We start from the raw sequence: 19,798 nt of genomic DNA on the forward strand, positions 1-19,798 counted from the left end.
ACACACAAAAAAGGAAGCATCACCATCAACCACAAAAACAGGGAAGAAAGGAAGAAAGCAAGCAAGAGAGGGAAAGAAAAAGACCGCTATCAACTGCCAGTCATAGGCTAAGTCCAGTAGGAACAAGGAAGCAAACAGCAGTTGTTAGAGCTGCAGGCTGCCCTCCTGAAATACAAAGCCACTGCTAAACTTCACAGACAGGGAGTGGAGTCGCTACCAAGTGTTAATATTCAGGAAATCTTTATTCATAAATGTTTTCTGTCTGTTCTCAGAGGGGGGAAAAAACCCCACAGTTTCTCCAAATGACTGAAAATACCCCAAACGGGAAAACTTGTTGGAAACCCCTGCACATTCCTCCAAAAGGAAAAGCAAAAAGGAAAGACGCCGATTCCAAGGAAAAACAAGCAAGCCTGTTTCATTTATTTGTACCCTAAGCAGCGCTGTCATAGGACAGACAGGCTGCCTCAGCCAACCAGGCTAGAGCAGCTGCGTGTGCTACATCTTGGCAGTCTGAAGCGATTGGCTCCTCTCTGGGGAGTGGAGGGTGTTCAGTTATTAATGCCCGCTGAGAAGGCAGCACCATGTCAGTGTGACAACTGATCTGGTGAGCGATGCACCACTAACCACCATGGAAACAAGGAGAGGGGAAGCCAGCGAGCAGCATCTCTCTTCCCTGGATTGAGAGCGTCAGCCTGCCTGCTGCCGGATAGAGTTCCAGGCAAGAGAAGGAATCCTAGCTGCAGGCGCCTGCCTTCCTTCATATTATAGAAAAAAAAGAGATACCATCGCCTGCATGTGTGCATATCTATAGTATGTAATTGTGTACACTTTAGTACACATACATATGCACTTATTTATGCTGGGGAAAGAAGACAGCCATGTGATTATCTCAGCCAAGGGACTGTGCAAGCAGGGACACGGGAGGAGGGCTATCCCTGCAGCTGCTAATTCAAGGTAAGTTTAAAATACACCTATCTATTTAAATGTTCTTTATTCCGTGTCTTGTTGATGCTTGTGATCTCACATCTCAATTCTCCTCTGCTGTTTCCTGCCTGCCTGAATTCTAAGGGCATTTTTCTTTGCATTTCACTTTGGAGTGGATGTGCAAACCCCTCTGGCTCTGTGTGTGCCTAGCTATGTCCATGGGACTCTCAGCCAGGCATTTTCCTAGCTTGAATGCCCATCCGAGGACGTGAGTGGGAGAGAAAGAGCAGTGCCGGGGGAGGAGAGAGAGGAGGGAGAGAGAAGAGAAGGGGACCCAGGGGGAGAAGGGAAAGAGAGGGAGACGGAGATGCTCCGGGAGAACTGACCAGGAAAGAGAGGGAGGAGGGAGAGAGAAGCAGAGACGTGTAAGAGGGAGATGGAAAGGTCGGGGTCCTTTTCTTCACAGTTCTGGCCGTGAAAAGCAGCCCCCTGTGTTTCTGTTTTGAGGCATTTTTCACCCCCTGCCCCAGTGGATGGAGATGAAGGTGAATCTGCTGTGTGTCAGGAGGGAAAGGCACCAGGCAGAGTAGCAGAACGAGCGTATCACAAACAGTTATTGAATTTCTGCCAGACTACATCTTACCGATTGTGGTAAATGACTTCCCTTTAATAACAACCCATCCCTGCACTGGTCGGAAGGGACGGTGCAAACGTGTTGCCAATGCAGCAGCAGGAGCTACCATGCTAGGTAAAAGAGTCCTAGGAACCAGAAGAGTTCTCATCTTCTTTGGGAATTAACAGGACCACAGAAGGATGGCTTCAAAGTCCATTTCCTATTTCCACAGATGGCTCGTTCAGACCAACTGTAATATCCCCTTTGCTCTCACTGACCTGGGTGGCTTAATCGGCTCTAATTTATTCCTTTTTTAACAATATGTCCTTGTTTCGGCGCCTCTAATTTTACTGAAAGCAGGCTATGAACATGAGAGGGATTCTTCTTAGATTAGCGAAAAGGAGACAGTCGGAGAAATAAAGAGGGAAGCCAAAAATATGAATACCTCTCGGGAAAACAGTGTGCCCTGGTCCAACAAATATTACTTCAGTTGCAGAAGCAACGCCTCTGAGACAGAATTGCTGCCAGTCAACTCCCTGAGCATCCATAGAGTGATGATTCATGGAACACTCTCTGGACTGATTTTTACTTCCAATCTTGTAAGCACAAGCCGGCTACTTAGAGTATGCTTTCAAAGAGCCAGCACCCACTGAGCTGGCTGTGGAAGCCTTCCCTGCCCTGCTAAAGGAAGCATCACAACAAATGCCGCATTTAGATTTCAGCTGCTGGAGCTCTTTCATTTCATCTCAGTTCAACTCACTGTTAATGGAGTCTGCTGCTTTGAAACTGGGTGTTATTCTTTTCCCAAACTGTGATTTCAGACTTAACTGTTTTCTGAGTTTATGACAGATGCCAGAACTGAAAGACAATGAGTAGCCACTTAGATCCTGCCCCCTTCCTATAAGTGTGTCACAAAAAAAAAAAAAGAGTCCGTTTACAATATGTAACATAAGAAGTCAATTAATTCGTGACCTTTGTAAACGACGACAATAAAGCAGCTTGCCAGTGCCTTCGATTTCCCCTCTGTGAAAGGAACAAGTTTCAGGAAAGGGTTCTTGCTCCGAGTGAAAAATGAAAGGAGCTGAGACATTAGCTGGCAGTATTGGCAGCCTGGCTTGCGCTGCCTCCGACGCCACATGCAATCCATACAAAAAACACAATGATTTATTAGGGGGAGGAAAGCTGTTGCATTCGTTTTTCTTCTGTTCATTAGAAGAGCTGCTGCTGAAGCAGAGGGGACCTGTTATTCTGAGGGAGCACCTAACTTCCTGAGCAAGGGAGAGGGCTGGGAGCAGGCGCACAGCCTCGCATCTCCAACGCCGCTTTAATGTGGCACTGCAGTATGGATTTCGGCTTTCACCCAGACCCTACCCAGGGAAACTTTCATACAAACACATACATCCTTCAGTCTTACCCAGCCTAATTCTGAGTCCCAGCAACAGCTAAGAATAGCAGATCTGCTTTTTAACCTTAGCAAAGCTCTTATACAGATTTTGTATGTCAGCAATGTACCCGCTTGGATCTGAGAAATACTGGCACTCCAGGCCCTGGTGGCGTCGGCATGAATCGGTGAGTTTGGTGATGTGGTAGCCCATGCTAGGTGATGGGCACACAGGCATATCTGGAAGACTTAACCAGCCACACTCTCCCCAGGCATGCAGCAGTACTGGAAGTGACAGCTTGGAGACTAGGCAAGCCGAAAGGGGCCACCTTGTCAGGGTGCTGATTGTCACGGGCAAAGTGCTAAGTTAGGATGCTGGCTAGGAGGTGGGGATTTTTCTTTGGTGGCGGTGGTTGTTGTGGCTGTTGATGGCTTGATAGAGTGTACTGCCTGCTTTCTAAGACAGCAAGTTTGGAGTGAGGAAAAGGTGATCAGTGTACCAGTCACTAATGTACTCACTGATTCTTTGTTCTTTTCTTTATTTCTAACACTTCCTGCCCTGCCCCCAAAGTGGTCTGAAGTTGCAATTTTCCCTTACTCTTTTGTTTACCTCGCTCTGGTGTAAAATTACTGTTTAGCATAACATTGGTGCTCAGTGTGTGCTGACACACTTATCAGAAAGGTTTGTAACTTAAGGAAATTTTTAAGTTCAATTGGATCTGAAGATCATTAAAGGGAAACACTGTCAAAACTGTGCTCCTACTTCAGGGGTGCCCCCAAAGAGTAACTTATGTAAAAGTGTACATACGGTTCCAACCAATCTTAAGAAACAATGTCTGCAGACCCCTGGAATAGTCTACACTGCTTGGGTTTTGACTGTTGAGCTATTTATGAACTGTTTCTTTGATACGTAAAAGGAAATACAGCGATAACCACTAAACGCGGCAGTGTACCTTGTTCATACTGTCAACAAAAAGCTGTCATACTGACCATACAGGAACACTTAGGACAACTTCACTGGGTAGCATCTGTGCATCGCAGAGCACAGCTGCATCTTGCCCAAGTCATAAAATGATATCAAGAAGGGGGCCCCTGTGGCATCTCATCCTTTGGTCACAATGTAAAATGAAATCGAATTCCAGTGTGCAAAAGTAGATGCTACCAATGGATGAGAAAAAGTAGCATGGAGCACAAAAAGCTTCCTTTTACCTGCTGGGAGAAGCAGATCTCCAAAGATGCTTTTGGGAGGGCAATCGGTACAAGATTGGTAAGGACAATTCGACATTCATCTCAAACCTTTGTCCAGCACCGTATTTACCTGGTCGCTTACTGTATTTGCATGATTGTGAAGTTTGGACACACCTGTTTTCTGTCACGTTCATCCATCTTTAGACCATAAGGAAGGCCTGATTTTTCTAAAACACCATTAAGTACAGGTTCAGCATGGGAGATGAAATGTGGTATTTTCATACACTAACAGCATATTTGAATGGAAAGCAGTTCATCTCATATGTTCATTTGATAGGTGAAGAGACCCAGAGAGCTTAACATTTTTATAATTATAATGAAATAAAATGTCACTGGATTTTGAATTTGCCCAGCTATTTACTGGAGAGCTCTAGAGCAAAAACCCTTCCAATGTTCATTCCATTATTCAAAGTTGGCCTTCTCTGCCCCACAGAAAGATGCAGAGTATAAACAATCTAAAAATGTTTATGCACATAAAGTAGAAACACAAGTTACCATCCAATGACAGTGATTATTTCAATGTTTATCCACACAAAGTATTGTAGAAACACAAATTACCATCCAATAACAGCGATTATTTCAAGTGCATAACACACAGGCATTGCAACACCCCCCCAGTTCCCATTTATACAGTTTATTATACTCTAAGTTGAGACATACAGTTTAGGGGGTCCCACTGCTGTTTAAAGCCTTAGTAAGAACACTGTGGCCCTTTGCCTAGAGATGCAGTTGTTAACTATAAACTGAACATTCTCCAAGTAACAACATTACTTTTGTTTCAAATATTTCAAGGTATTACTATTTCTCTCTCTATTCTTTCCTCAAACCCATGCCCTGCTTGTCCATAACAAAAGAAAACAGTGTAACCCCCCTCTCCAATCCCACACTGTTTTCCTCATTTTCAGACGGACAGCCTTCATGAGCAATGTCATGTCTTTACTTTTAAAGCTCAATTTCCTTTCCTTTTGAAAATTTCTCTCTGTTGCTAAATGTTCTCCAGGTTTTGATTAACATAACAGTAATTAACAGACCCCAAAACTTTTGGGAATAAAGAAGGAGATTAAAAATGGATAAAAACACAGTGGTGTGTTTGCTTGTTGAAGGCTCTATGGTTCACAGCGCACTTTTTTACATTTGTCCCCCTGACCACCCTGGAGGCCAGGCCAGGCGCAATGATCCTTCTTCTAAGACAGGGCAGTGAGGTCCTGTTACATTAGAGAATGCTGGCATGGGAGGAGCCAAGGTCTTGGCTGAGTGACAGGTAGTGGGGCAACACTCACTGCTACATCTGAGACAACAGAAGCCACGCTCTTTCTCACTAACTTGCCCTCTGATTGGCCCTTCCCTAGTCCTTTGCTTTCTACATGGCATCAAAATAGATGTCCGGGGATTTCTGCAAACAAAAGACTACGTTTCTTAACTTACAGTTTAAAAATGGCATGCCAATGTTGAATAAGAGCAATCACTTAGTACAGCTAACAGATGCAAGGATGCAGGACTATCTGGTGGAGTGCCACAGCCTAGTGAAAGCCACATCCTCCAAGAAAACTGACACTCGCCCCATGTGGGGTGGATCCGAGGGAAGCAGTAGGGAGAATTTGATCAAAACATATTCTATGCCTTACAAAGTTAAAAAAGAACCACCCTATAGATCTAAGGTGTTCTGCCTACTCTTCCGCATGTCTATCTGTCAGCATCAGTACTTCAATAGTCAGATGAGGGGCATATGTCTCCAAAACTAAAGGTGATGGGATGATAAGTTTCTCAGGAACTTTTCTAGGTTACCAAAAACCATGACACAAGTTCTCGGGTGACTAGACAATCCACCCATGAGGACAACAGTGAGTGTAAACGGGGTAGCCACTTTCAATAACTCCTTCCTGGTTAGTCAACCAACCAGAGAAATTACTAACTTAAAGATGTGAACTGCCAAATTTGCAAAATAATAAGGTAAAAATGCCAACAAACTTCATTGACAAAATATTTCTTAGTCTAAAAACCTAAGTGATAAATATATTTTACTTTTAAAAGCAAATATAGTCTTTAAAATGAATGAAAATGTCCTTAATTTTTAAAGAAAGAAATCCAAAAAGAATTTCATGTGTGTGCCGTCAAGATGTACATCTAACAAGCGGAACACTTAGTTCACAGCAGCTCACTCAGGGAGTTCAGGCTGCAGGACTTCTACCTTCCCGCCCTACCAGGCAGACTACATCAATGAAGAGTTTGGTGTCAGAAAACAGTTCTTTTTTTCCCAGAGGCAGAAACCATTGGTACCTACGTCCCTGTGGAATCAGAAGGGAAACAGAGTTTTCTGCTTCTACAAAGCAGGGACCCCAGAACCAGGCACAAAAATGCTCCTAGAAGCATGCTCGTGAATGAGTGCGCCAGAGCTGGGAAGAAGCTTTAGGGTCTATATATATATTCCTAAAACCACTAAGTGAATACAATGTTGTACAATGATGATAAAGAAAGCCAAATCATTTTAGTATCCATTCCCTGGAATAATTTTTCTATAATACACTATAGTCTCAAGACAAGCATTGGGGCATTTAAATCACACTGTCAACAAACTTGTAAGTCTACTTCAGTTTAGAAAATAAAAAAAGAACCAGGCAGTGATGGCTCATGCCTTTAATCCCAGCACTCGGGAGGCAAAGGCAGGCAGATCTCTCTGTGAGCTCAAGGCCATCCTGGTCTAAAGAGTGAGTGAGTTCCAGGACAGCCAGGGCTGTTGCACAGAGAAACCCTGCCTCGAAAAAAGGAGGGAGGGTGGGGGTAAAAAAGATATTACCCCCAGACATACATGGTCACTATGGACTCATTTTTGTCTTTATACATTTAGAATTTTCTCCTATCATCACATCTATGTGTCTAAGAAAGTCCAGCTCAGCAGAGCTTGCTAGCAGTGTTGATGGGCTCTCTTCATTCTATTTTTATCAAAAGTCAATCTCAGAAACACTGAGCACTAAATACGCTCCGCAGAGTGTTCAACACCTGCAGGACACGGGGGAGTGCTAATATTTCAGCAGTTGCAGGGAATCACTTCAATATGTAGCTAGAAAGACGGCATTCTAATTCTAACCAAGGGCAAGGGGGCGATGGCCCCCAGGGCAGGTGCTTGAGGCACAGAGAGGAAAAATGCAGAGGAAGGAAGGGGTCCAGCTATGCAAGGCTCCATCACTTAAGAGCAAGGGCAGTGGGAGGGGAGGACAAAGCCTTGTAAGAACCACAGATGGAACAGACAAGTATTCAAAGCGCACACAGACCTGGGGAACTCTGGCTATAGTAATTTCTTCATGAAATGTACAGAAAATGTCTTCATGAGATATAAGCTTAGACTTTCTTCATTCAACAAGTCAATTTGCTGTGACTAGCTGAATGCATTCTCTTTCCAAATACAGCATCTGTATTTGTTCCTCTGACTGCGCTTTGCCATCCACACAGGTTTTATACACACCAAGTTGCCACAGCGGATGTTCAGACACCTCCTTAAAATCGGTCAGCCTGTTTTCAAGTAACACTTCTTTAATGAGTAATTTTGTTTTAAAGAACAAGCAAATTCCACTTTCCTTTCAAAGTTCCATTTTTCATTTACACCTCGCTGTTATTGAGCACAATGGTCAAATAAATGAACAACTAAAATAAATATTGTGGCCTAAATTAGATTAAACAGGAAAGCTATAGGTTCAAACCATATTTCGTCTTTTAGACGATGACCTACTGACTCAAGCAATGGTAGTGATACCGCCCTTTGTATAACAAACTCTGCGGCTAAGTCCTGATTTAATGCACACAACAGCCATATGAAGTAGTATTATTAATTCCATTTACAAGTGAGTAAAACTAGCCTGGAAAAGAAAAGTAAGACAACAACCAATTAAAGACAGAATAGCAAGAAAAAAAAGCCTAAGAAGCCAGCTTGGCTCTACAAAACGCTCACCTGTGCCATACAGGTCAACCCTGCCTCCCAGTGATCTAACTCGTCTAAGCTGCCCTCCTAGACCCGGGCTGCTCCGAATGACACCCCCACTTAACATCTGTACAAATCACGTCAAGAGAAGAATCCCTTTGCAGTACTCATTCATATCTTCTCTTTCTCTTTTCTCAGAGAAGAGTGTTTTCCTTTTTGACAGTTAACTGTTGGTGTTCATTAGATCAATAGACTGAGTTTTATAATTCAGCTCACAAAGTTGAACCTTAGTTTCTAAGGTATCTTCTTTCACATTCTGAAGAAGACTTCAACATGCTTCATCACCTCAAGTCACACAGCATAACAATGGCACAAAGGAAAGATGCAAATCCTAGCTCATGTGTCTCAAATTTCAATACAGATTGATGACAATCCCCAGGATCTGCTCTCAGTCTGTTGATGCTTGTCCTTGGGCATTGCCTTTTAAACAGAGGAAGATGAAAGAGTTGGAATCCCACCTCACTGCAAGCACAAGCACCGGTTTCCAATGACACTCATTGATCCTCCCCAGTATCAGTTACCTTCTAGCCAGGTGGAGTCAATTCTCCAAAGCTGCCATTTGCTTTTCAGAGCGAACGCCAAGCCAAACCCAACACTTTATCAGAAGTCATTTCCACTGGCTCTTGGGAAAAGTTGTGAGTTTTTCACTGTGACTCCCATACTAAAGAAGGCTAGCAGGGGAGTCCTTCATCTTCTCTGTCCCACACAGAAAAAGCTAAACGAGAAACTAATGTAAAAATGTTTCTGAAGAGAATTTGCCCAGTGAGCGAAGGCAGCTGCCACCAAGCCTGACAACCTGAGTTCAGTCCCTAGAACCCAGTTGGTGGAAGGAAGGTAAAAGATTTTATAGTTTTGTCTTTGTTAACTGAAGCTTCCTCCAGCTAACCAGGAAGAGAGTGCACATCCCCACACGATGTCTTATAAAAATGCAAATGTATTTTAAATCGTAACTAGTTAGATGAATGAAAAATTATGAAAATTATGAAAAAAACGAATTCAACTATCAAAAATGTTCAATTTTGAAGCAATAAAACTAGTCTAATGTACCATTATCGCCTAACTAAAATACACAAAGGATATGCATATATTCAAACCGTTAGCCTTATTTATTCTTTTCTTTGCGTCTCTATCTGTGTGAGTGGGGCAGCCTAAGTGCACTGGAAGACAAAGGAAAACCTGCTGGTTCAGTTCTCCCCTCTCACATGGGTTCCAGTTTGGGCAGCAAGCCTCTTGACTCTCCACCCCAAGCCATCTTGCTAGCTCAACAAGAGTAATGTTAATTAAAAACTTTTAATAGCATGTTCCTGCTACTTCTTTATGACAGTTGGAGGAAGGGGGAGGGGACGGACGAGAGATGTTAGCCAACACTAATTCAACACATAGCGTATTCTGAATCCTGGTTAAGCTCTGTATAGACCTTATCTCTCCATGAGGGAGCTGAGGTTCCATATGGAGAAACAATTTTCCGAATTCATGCAGTGGCAAGTTCCTGATTCCAACCTTTTCTTATCTGACTGCAAAACCCAGACTATCAAGAAGAATCTCTGTCCCATGCCAACGACATAGTTTTAGAAAAAGGCTCATATTAATCCTTTGGGAAACTCTTCTCCCAGTGTTTCCAACAGGAGGCCCACAGCCTTCAGTTCCTCAGCAAGGATCTGACGCAACACTTAGTCAATCTTTATCACTTTCCACATGGCATAACTTGATCAGCACAATCTCATTTCATGAATAATGAACGCATTACAATTCAACTAATAAAGAATTTCCATTTAAGCATCTTTATTAGTATGTATAATCAGACAACGTACTATATACTAAAATAACCATGGTTGCATTGCAGAGGGACTTAGTGGACTTCTAAGATTTCTATCGCATTTCAGAGGACAGAAGCTGAGTTTAAAATAACTAAAGTTTTCTTGACCATAAATATCTTACAGATTGCATAAGAGAACAATGTTCTGAACTTATCATTTTGCTCCTAAAATATGAGTCAGTTTGAAAAATACTGCCAATTTTCTATTATTTTTCTATACTTTGAATATCTGGAAAAGACAAGGCACATTTCCAAGTTTAACTATGTGCTATGAACAATCTTCTCCATCAAGAAGGGTGAGCCCTCTTTTGGGTCAGCACGAATTCCCTCCATCTCTTCCCACATGCACTGGAAGTACTAACGTGTGCCACTGTAAGCATCAGTGATGTATGGGGCTCTCCACCGATGCCATCATGTCTGGTTACATAGCGGCACGCTGCCCTCTGCCTCCTTTGGGAGTGGCTTCTATGCATCTTTGAAGGCAGAGATGTTCTAAGACAATACACTACCTAGTCATTCATCCAAAAGTGGCATTTCATTTCATCTGACAAGCAGGAATGTATTCATAGCTGGTGCAGACTGATAATGAGAAGCATATGTACCACAGCAAATAGACTCAAATATTTTTATCTATACTGATCTGTACCAAACTCTCTTGATAGTTTTATATAAATGCAGAATTTCAGAAACTCTGAGAGTAACACCTCAGATGCTTTGGGGGGATCGCTGAAAAAAAAAAAAAGTCCTAAATAGCAAGCAAATAGCAGAGGATAGAGGCCTTTGCTGGTATATTGTCTGTCAAGTAAAGATTTATTCTGTGAAAATTGCTTGACTTTATCCAAAATATGCATAAAGTAGTTCTCTTTAAAACACGGACTGAGAAGAGGGTGTGACTAAATAATTCCAGATATTTTTAAAAAATAAGATACCTGACTGAGCCCTTCCAGGAGGTGAATGGACTCCACTGGCAAGAAGACAAGACTGTGGTGACCACGGTCCAGCTCTGCTCTCCCCAGTCTAGAGAACATGTCACTCCTCTCTCCTGGCTCTCAGACGAGGTCTGCCAGGAACAGAATGGCTTGTCCTTAAAAGAAACATCAACCATGGGAAAAGTCATTTTGGCCTGTGTGCCTGCGCATCCCCCATGTCACCCATCCTACCACGTTCCAGCTGGGCTCTTACTGAGGAAGGGCCACCAAACCGATGAGGGAATTCTACACTGTCTGGAAACTTGATTTCAAATGTCATTCAATACAGAGTCAGAATTAGTATAACAGATTCCACAAACTGGGGGGACTAGATAGGTCGTATGCTACTTCCTCAAAGCACCCCCACTATTTAAAGAAACAACTGCAACCCAAAACAAGGCGATTCAACCCTTGCCTAGCATGTCCTTCACCAGATGTGTGGATGTAATTTCAAAGTATAGACTCTATTCTTTCTTCACTCAACCCTCCAGGAAAACCCAGCAGGACATTCTCCATGAACGATCCCATACCCACGCTCTCACCAGCAGGATGGCAGAAACTCAGTCGCCGGCACACAGTCACTTTTGTTTTTTTCGAGACAGGGTTTCTCTGTGGTTTTGGAGCCTGTCCTGGAACTAGCTCTGTAGACCAGGCTGATCTCGAACTCACAGAGATCCGCCTGCATCTGCCTCCCAAGTACTGGGATTAAAGGTGTGTGCCACCACCGCCTGGCTTACACAGTCACTTTCAATGGCTCCTCTTTAGAGTGGCATTTCCTCGACAGTAACACACGACTCTTCACCAAGCATGTTAATGTACTGGGTTTAGAGTTCTGAAGTTGTACCCCAACACAACTTTAGGGGTAGAGTTGTGGTAGCGAAAGTGGCATGGGAAAGACTACACGAGAGGCATTGGTCTTTGACTTCCAGAAGTCTCCTTTTCTAAACCAGGATAAGCAAATGAATGAGTGAGAAGTTACTAAAGGAAAGTTCGCAAGTAAAGACTGCAACCAAAGAAACAACAGATTTCCTATTTATAGGAAGAAAACCTAGAATAAGACCATCTCTTTTTGTGACACGGGGATTTCCTGTTCCTTGTGGACATTCCATGTCAAATACTCAGCCTTAGACCTCACGGCTACACCCCACCGCCAAAAGAAAAAAGGCTTGAAAGCTCACACCTTATAATGATAGTGTTTGGGAGGATAAGTACCACTGCGATCTTCGAACTGTTAAAGAAGCAGTCCAGTGAGTTCCCATTCAGAAGAAAGCACAGCTGTGAATATGGAGCACTTCGGACCCTGGGTGGCTAAAATATTTTCTGTATTTATATTATTTATATTTATATTAGCTGATGCTAATGTGGTCTGTAAGACCACACAGGGTCCACGTGTAACTGGAACTTGCCAGGGATGGGTTTCCTTTCTCTCCCATATGTCCCCTCATCGGCAATTCTTGTAAATCGACATTAACGACTTCTGTAAGAATTGGTTTTCTCCAGCTCCAGAAACAATATCTGCCCACATCTAACATCTCAAAAAGCCTTGGAACAAATTCTTAGATGTTTACAGTTAACAACTGAATTATATAGCCCTACTCCTGTATGCATATGCATGCGTGCACACATGCATATACTTTCAAATGGAGCTAAGCACTGGGGACTTTTAAAACATCTGCTGGCCATTAAGGGTGATAAAATCTTGCCATGCTGAGCTGTGACTGGTTTCATGTGCCATCAGATTGCACCAGACTTTAAGAGTTATTTACACAGAAACAGTGAGGGAAAAAAAAGTAGATTATAGTAAGTAAATTATGCAATCTTTTCTGGATATCAGAAGCAAATAGCACCCAAGTAGCAAGAGTGCGAACAAGAAAAAGAAAATATTTGTGTTTACTATTTAAGAAGTTCCAGGGGTGAGTATAGAGAAAAGTGGGGCACAGAAAAGCAAAACCTATAGAAACATATTTGTGACAAAAGCTACATTTCATTCTCAAACCCCCAATGTAACACTCTTTCTATCGCTGGGGTCAGATTTATTTCTGTGCAATCTTTCTCAAAGCTCAGTGTGCTAGAGAAACCCTCAGCTGAGGGATCACCTCCTTCCCACATGCATGGATACATACGTCCTTAAGATTCACATTTTCACCTTTTATTTTTTTAGAATTGGCAGTTATGAAACCTCAAGCAGAGAAGAGACAAAAGTTATACAACTTGATTTCTCCAGTTCCCTATATGTCCTGATCCCATCACCATAGCTAAGTAATCCATAGTCAATATTAGCGTAGAGAACGACCATTTAGATTTGGAATTTTTGTTGTTGTTGTTAAGCTATGTCCTTACTTCTGTTGCTTGATGCTTGATCCAGTTTATACATTTTCTATTTAGTATGCTTATGCTATCATCCTATGAATCATAAGAAAGGATGGGAAACTTTAATTGGAATTACCAAGTACAGTTGTCAACATTCATGAGAAATCATGAGAAACAACACAAAAGTTTCACCATTACTCCTTTAGTCCATTCTGTTGTTGGTTTTAGGAGATAGCTCTAAAGACAGGCTTGAAATGAAGGGAAGTGCAAGGTTGTAGGAAGGGACAGCAAACGGGGGTACTTGCTAAGGGACCATTTGTGGATTCCTGGTAAGCTATTTCATTTATCCCAACTTTCAATATGCATAGAAACAACCAGGTTCTTATTCCATCAGAGCATGAACAAAATTGATTCAAGCTGTGAAAGTTGTAACTTCTTAAACATTTCAGTGACTAGGAAAACAAAAAGGAGAGAGAAAGAGGGGGGCAGCCTTATACTCGTGAAAGAAAGGGAGGAGGGACAGAAGAAGAGTTGAATACAGACATGAGTCCAATATGGAGGCCAACTTGTTGGAATGCATAGCACAAAGAGAAACTATGACATTTTAGGAACTTCCAGCCCAGGGTTAAGCCCATTTATGCAGCATAGGGCTCATTGAGAGAAAAATATGTTTCTATCCATGTAGATTATAAAAGAAATATTCACTTAAAATCTTTTTAAATGCCCTTGAAAATTAACTTGGATCTTCTTCATAAACGAAAGAGTTGATATATCAATATGCTGAAGAATTGCCAAACAGATGTCAAATAACCTTCATTTTGCAATAACAACCTTCCTACAAACCTGACATCTAGTTATTCCAGTTAACACTGCATATAGAGCTCAGAAATTATACAGCCGAAGAGTGAAATATTAATACATGACAGCACATTGAAAGGAGACGAGAGTGGGGAATCACAAATGTACATCAATTGGCCAAACAAGGCTACATATGTTAGCAGCTTCTGGGAGAACGAAATTCATTGACTGACAATTTGCATCAAGTTTGCCTGCTTATTTTGCAAACCACAGAAATGGGTTGCTGTGGCAACTGCCACGTGCAATTTAGCTTGCTGTAGGGAAACGTCTCTTGGAGTACCTTTTAAGAAACAAATACACCATGCTTTTTACTGTTCCTTCCACCCTAGGGAGACAGATCTCTCAGCACAGATGCCTATTTTTTTTTTCATAGCTTTGAAAATGGGCCTGCTTTTTATCTTTGCCATTTATATTACCTGTAACACATATTTATGGGGGAAAAGGATAAAGAAATCTATAAAAATACTACTTGCCCGTGCGTCTGGGTCACGGCAGAGATACTGCCTATAGCATCCCTACTTTGACCAACACAGCTCTGTTAGCCACATTAATGCCACTACTATACATATTGAATCCTTGTACACTACCAACAAGAGTGTAAGGGCCAATTCTTAACACAGCAGCAAAGGCAAGTTTATTTTCCTATGTCAGAACAGACACCATTCACATTCTGGGAAGCACCCCTCATCTCACAACACACTTTCTATTTTCACAAGCACACTAAACAGGACTTTAGGACATCCACACTGGTGTTAGCACTCACCACAGCAAGCGGCTCACTATCTTTATGCTATGTGAAACAGAATACTCATTCCTGCCCACTTCTCACACAGGTCCCCCAAAACTAGGAGGCAAAGTATCTAAAATGAATTCAGGAACCGCTTTTCCTCCTTGCTTCTGTTTGCTTTATTCTATACTTTCCTGTCTGTCTACCTGTCTGTTACAAGGAAAATCCTCCTGACTTGGTCTCCAAAAGCTGGGACTGCAGACCTCCACCACATGTGGCTCTGTTCTTCCAACTCAGAGACAAGATGACCACTTTTCTGACCTCTTCAGATGCTGGTGTGATGAGCACAGATGTGTCTTCTCCCTCTACCACCGCAGCCCCACGGGAGTTTGTCAGTAACTCCCTTGTGGTGCCCGCAGAGATCATATTTTCAGTTTACAGACGCAGCAGGGCAAAGATAAGGAAAATACATCTGCTCGGAGGGACTAGAGCGTTATAAGTAACTCTATAACAACAGGAATTAAAATGGGTGTGAGAAAAGAATTGGCATGCTGGGTGCTGTTTTAAATTGCCCTCACAAACCTTCAGACATGGGTACCAGAATTGTGTGGCAACTGTTCTGGGCTGGGCCATTCATTATATAGGACAAAAGAAATGGACTCAACATATAAATGGATTTCCCCCACTTTTCCTTAGGCAACAATAAAGAACAATCAATTTAAAAATAATTGGAGAAATTTGTGTTTTGCTCAGACGAGTAAAAGAAAACATTCATTCAACAGTACCACACAGAATCGGCTGCTTAATAGCACTCCTAATATGTTATGCATTTATTCAATCTACTTCCTTCTATATTAAAATGCAAAAACAATTACTGTGGATGTAAATCCTAGAAAACAATCAAAGTTTCCATTAAATCAGAGAAGACATTACGCTGCAGTGTGATTTGAGGATGCTCATGAATAGACAATACTTGGAATTTCTCTCTAGGATGTGAAAAAGAGGGGACCAGAAACACACATTCCTTTCTGTCCCTTCTCTTCCCTTCTCTCTTACATTTTTCCCTCGCTGCCCTTTCCTTAATAATCCAGAGTTTGAAAAGCATTTTTCTTTGATGTCTAATAATTCAAATTATGGAACTATATAAACCTTCTTAATGCTACACATAAACCTTGCAACAGGTACAAACTCCTTTTCAATACTTCATTATAAACAATTTACGTTCAACTGATTAATCAGAGAAATATTAGTCCTTCAACACTTTTGCTCCTTTATCTCTTAAAAAGAAACTGGGTAACTGTTTTATATGTGTATATAAATCTACATTAAAGCCATTTCTCTTCATTAAAAACTCAAAATACATGTTCAAGAAAAGGCAATTGAACACGAAGCTATGAAGAAAAGAATCTGTGTGTGGAGAACAGGCATTTTCCATTTCACCGTCTGAATGGAACTTTTAAAATCCACAGGCTTTAATTGGGGGCGCTGCTACAGTAATAATCTCAAATATGAGATTCAATAAATGTGTTTTCATGCTTTGATTAAATGTCAAGGCCACAGATTTGTTATTTCAGATCTGGTGAGCAATAATTTCATTGGATAATAATGAACTCCTAAAGATTTATTTGAAGCACTCAGCTGCCCGTTACAAAGCTCCGATTCATTTACAATAATTTCAGCTCTGCTGACGGAATTGCAGCATCTAGCGTACGGAGCTTACACTCGGAAGCACGCTTTACTTACTTCCTATGTGCGCTGTCTGCGGAAACTTAATACCAGTGTTTGCCCAGTACTACTCACAGGAGATAGCATTGGAATTTGCATCATTTTTTTTCCTTCACAGAGTGTACACACACACACACACACACACACACACACACACACACACACACTTCCTTAGCAGAGTGGTTTTCTTTTCTGAATCCACTGCCGTGTCACTTCCTGGCAATTATTCCCACTCTAGGCCACGCTTCACTAAAGATGCTACTTCACGGGTTGTCAGTGTGACCATTATTTTCCATTTGATCACTATCAGCTGGAAGGAGCCAGATCTGGCCTCCAGCCACACCAGGCCAGTCTTCGACAGTGCCTTTCTCGGCACTTACCCTCCATTATCTCGATATTTGTTATTACCTTTTGTTGTTGCTACAACACTTTCCATGATTCTTTTCAAATCCTTTAGCACTTCGAGACATTAAGAGCATATTATGCCTCCATTTACATGGTTCCCTGTGCTGAAACCCTATGTCTTATGTCTCCATTATTATGCTATTACCATTCATATAGCTTACAAAAACCAACTGAAAACCACCCCCTCATTGAGAAAGATATAAAAATAAATATTGTTTCCTTGGGTTTACAGACAGCATATTTACTAAAGGTCTTATACAGGACAGATAAAGTTGGAGTGTTTCTTTAAGATTATTTTTAACAGTTTGAATTTAATTACATATCCTTGTATGACAGTGTTTTCATGTGGGCTTTGTTCTAGTTTCATAGTGTCCTGAAATAAAATGCATGCATAGTGATGTCTCATTTGCTAAGTCTGTATCCTCATTCAGTAACCCACTCATCCACACTGTAAGAGTGAGATGAGCAAGGTAAAGTGACTGCCTGGTACAGCAGCTTTTAAAAGAAATGGGTGTCATCATAATTTATACTATTAAAATGACATCCATTCATTCACTCGTCTATTCATTTACTCACTTCACAGATATTTATTGAGCCACAATGCCAGTCACTATTTTGAGCATTAGACACACTGGACAAAGGCCAGCAAGAAGCAAGATGGCACAGTTGGGAAAGGCAATCATTGCCAAGACTGGGTTCAATCCCTGGGACCCACATAGTGGAAAAGGAGAACTAATTCCCAGTTTCCCGCTCACTTCCACATGTGCAAAGAAACAAAACAAACAGAAAACAAGCAAGAACATAGTTTCTGAAAGTCTTGGCTTCTATGGCTTCTATGGAAGCAATGGCAAGTCATAAATGGAGAGCTCAATGAAGGAATCTACAAATAAAGCACCACTGAAGAGAAGAATTCAAGCCCCAACTTTATAATCATTTGATGTGTACACTGCTATGTGATAAACCTTTATTTTTTCTCTTTAAAAGAGTAATGTTGAAGGCCATTGTGTAAGAAGGAAAGCATGTCTGTGCTCATGAACTGAGAAAGACACTGGGCTGGCATGAAGGTACTGTAGGCAGGTAAGGCAGCAGACTCTCTACTCACGAGGCTGGCCAACTAAAGGACCCAGGTGTGGCTAACAGGGCTTTATGGAACACGAGCTAAGCTATAGACGGCTCATAATGGAGGCAGGATCTGGAACCAAGTTAAGAAGGCATTATTATTCTTGGACCAACTCATCAAATATTTCTAAACCTCCCTCTGTCACATGAGAAATGGACATAGAGCTGTCAGGATTATGGCAGAACTCACACAAAGTCGTGGGCGGAAGCTGAACTGAAGTGGATGGAGTAGCTCATTAGTTTTACCATTGCTGCTATTTTTGTTGTTCGTTGTTGTTAATGGAAATGATGATCTTTAGGACCAGCCCTATAGTAAAAACCAGAAGGATGGGTAGACTGTGAAAACCCTATCTGTCCATGGACACTGGAATTAATCTACATTGCAGAAAATGGCACACCATTTATAATCTATACTTCACACAAGATGTGGCAGTTCTGACCAAAACAATATTATTCCCTCCAAGAAAATACAAGCATCAGAAATGATGAAAAAAATTTAATTTTTGCATTTATTTTCATTTGGGTGCAGAAATGAATGTCTGAGCACGGTATGATGTGCAGACATGCCACGGACATCAGAGCTGCATCCATACCTTGCTTGAAAGATTACTTTAGAAGCTCACAGCTGTAGCTCAGGAAGCTTTTTCCTCAAGCCTTCAATCGCACTTTTGTTTTGCTATTTTAAATCCTTCTTGTGGCCCCTGAACCAAAACATAGCAAAGATGCTTTAAGGAAATTGTCAAGAGTATAATAGGAAAAGCGCGGAGCATGAGGAAAATCTGGCGCAATTTTGAAATTAAAATGCAAACCGTTCAAGGCTCATTATAAAGAATTAAGGCTCCAGACCACATCTCTGTGGCCTACTCCCTCAAGAAGAGCACCATGCATCACTGATCTCACATCGGTCAGGGGCTCACCCTGTTCAGCTGAAAGAGTGGTCCTGAAGTTTTCTCAGAGCATGTGAGGAAAGGATTTGAGAATGGGATATGATTATTATTTAACTTCCTTTCAAAACATATTTCATTGTCTCAAGGTTCAGCAATAACGCCGACAGTCTATGTTTTTGTTTCCTTTTTCTGTGTTTTTCCTTTTAAGCAATGAGTATTGATTTCAGGGGTGATCACCTGGCAGTGGATAACCATTAGAGGGATCATGGCTAGAGAAGACATTTCTCCCCATCTCAGCATTCCTTAGCTGCCTCTAATTCTTTGTCTATTGATGGTGCTCCCACGAAACTTCCCCTTTCATACCACCATGTCCACAAGCAACACTAAATGACCTAAGCAGGCTGTGTATATGGGTATACGTGCATGCATGTGCATTTTCTGCATGTGTGTATGTGTGCATGTGTGTATAAAAAATAGCTACTAAAGATAGAGCATGATTTAGAGAAGAAACAATTTTAAAAAAGCAACGAGTGTCAAAATTTGATTATAATTTGGGCAAAATCTGAAATACACAGGGTTCATACTCTGAGCCACTGTTAAGGTTCTTCTAACAACTGACATTGAGACCCCTGTGATAGCATCAGAAGTAAACCCTGCTGCCACTCCCTGTGTGACTGGCTTCTTATCCAGATCCTTCCTCCCCATCTCCACAGGCTAGGGACTTTTTCTTTTTCAACTGAATTTATCAAAGAGAAAAAAACAAGCTGAGGACATCTTTCGGCTGTCACCTATTTTTGCAGAGCTGATAAAACAGAAGGCTTTCACAACCGAAATCAAGATAGAC

The 19,798-nt window shown here is 41.7% G+C and overlaps 2 protein-coding genes across 3 annotated transcripts in view; one reads left to right on the forward strand and one right to left on the reverse strand.

Annotated features, from left to right (window-relative positions):
- Immp2l (inner mitochondrial membrane peptidase subunit 2) overlaps positions 1-19,798 on the reverse strand; it is a 799,387-nt gene that overhangs the window by 388,675 nt on the left and 390,914 nt on the right. The gene's annotated exons all lie outside the window — the stretch shown is intronic.
- The window catches only part of Lrrn3 (leucine rich repeat neuronal 3), a 30,120-nt gene continuing 10,845 nt past the window's right edge, over positions 524-19,798 (forward strand). The window contains exon 1 of the mRNA XM_005343823.3: positions 524-954. The gene's annotated coding sequence lies outside the window, so the exon portion shown is untranslated. The remainder of the gene's footprint in view (positions 955-19,798) is intronic.

Source organism: Microtus ochrogaster, chromosome 1 (genome assembly GCF_000317375.1).
Source record: "Microtus ochrogaster isolate Prairie Vole_2 chromosome 1, MicOch1.0, whole genome shotgun sequence".
NCBI classification, from domain to species: domain Eukaryota; kingdom Metazoa; phylum Chordata; class Mammalia; order Rodentia; family Cricetidae; genus Microtus; species Microtus ochrogaster.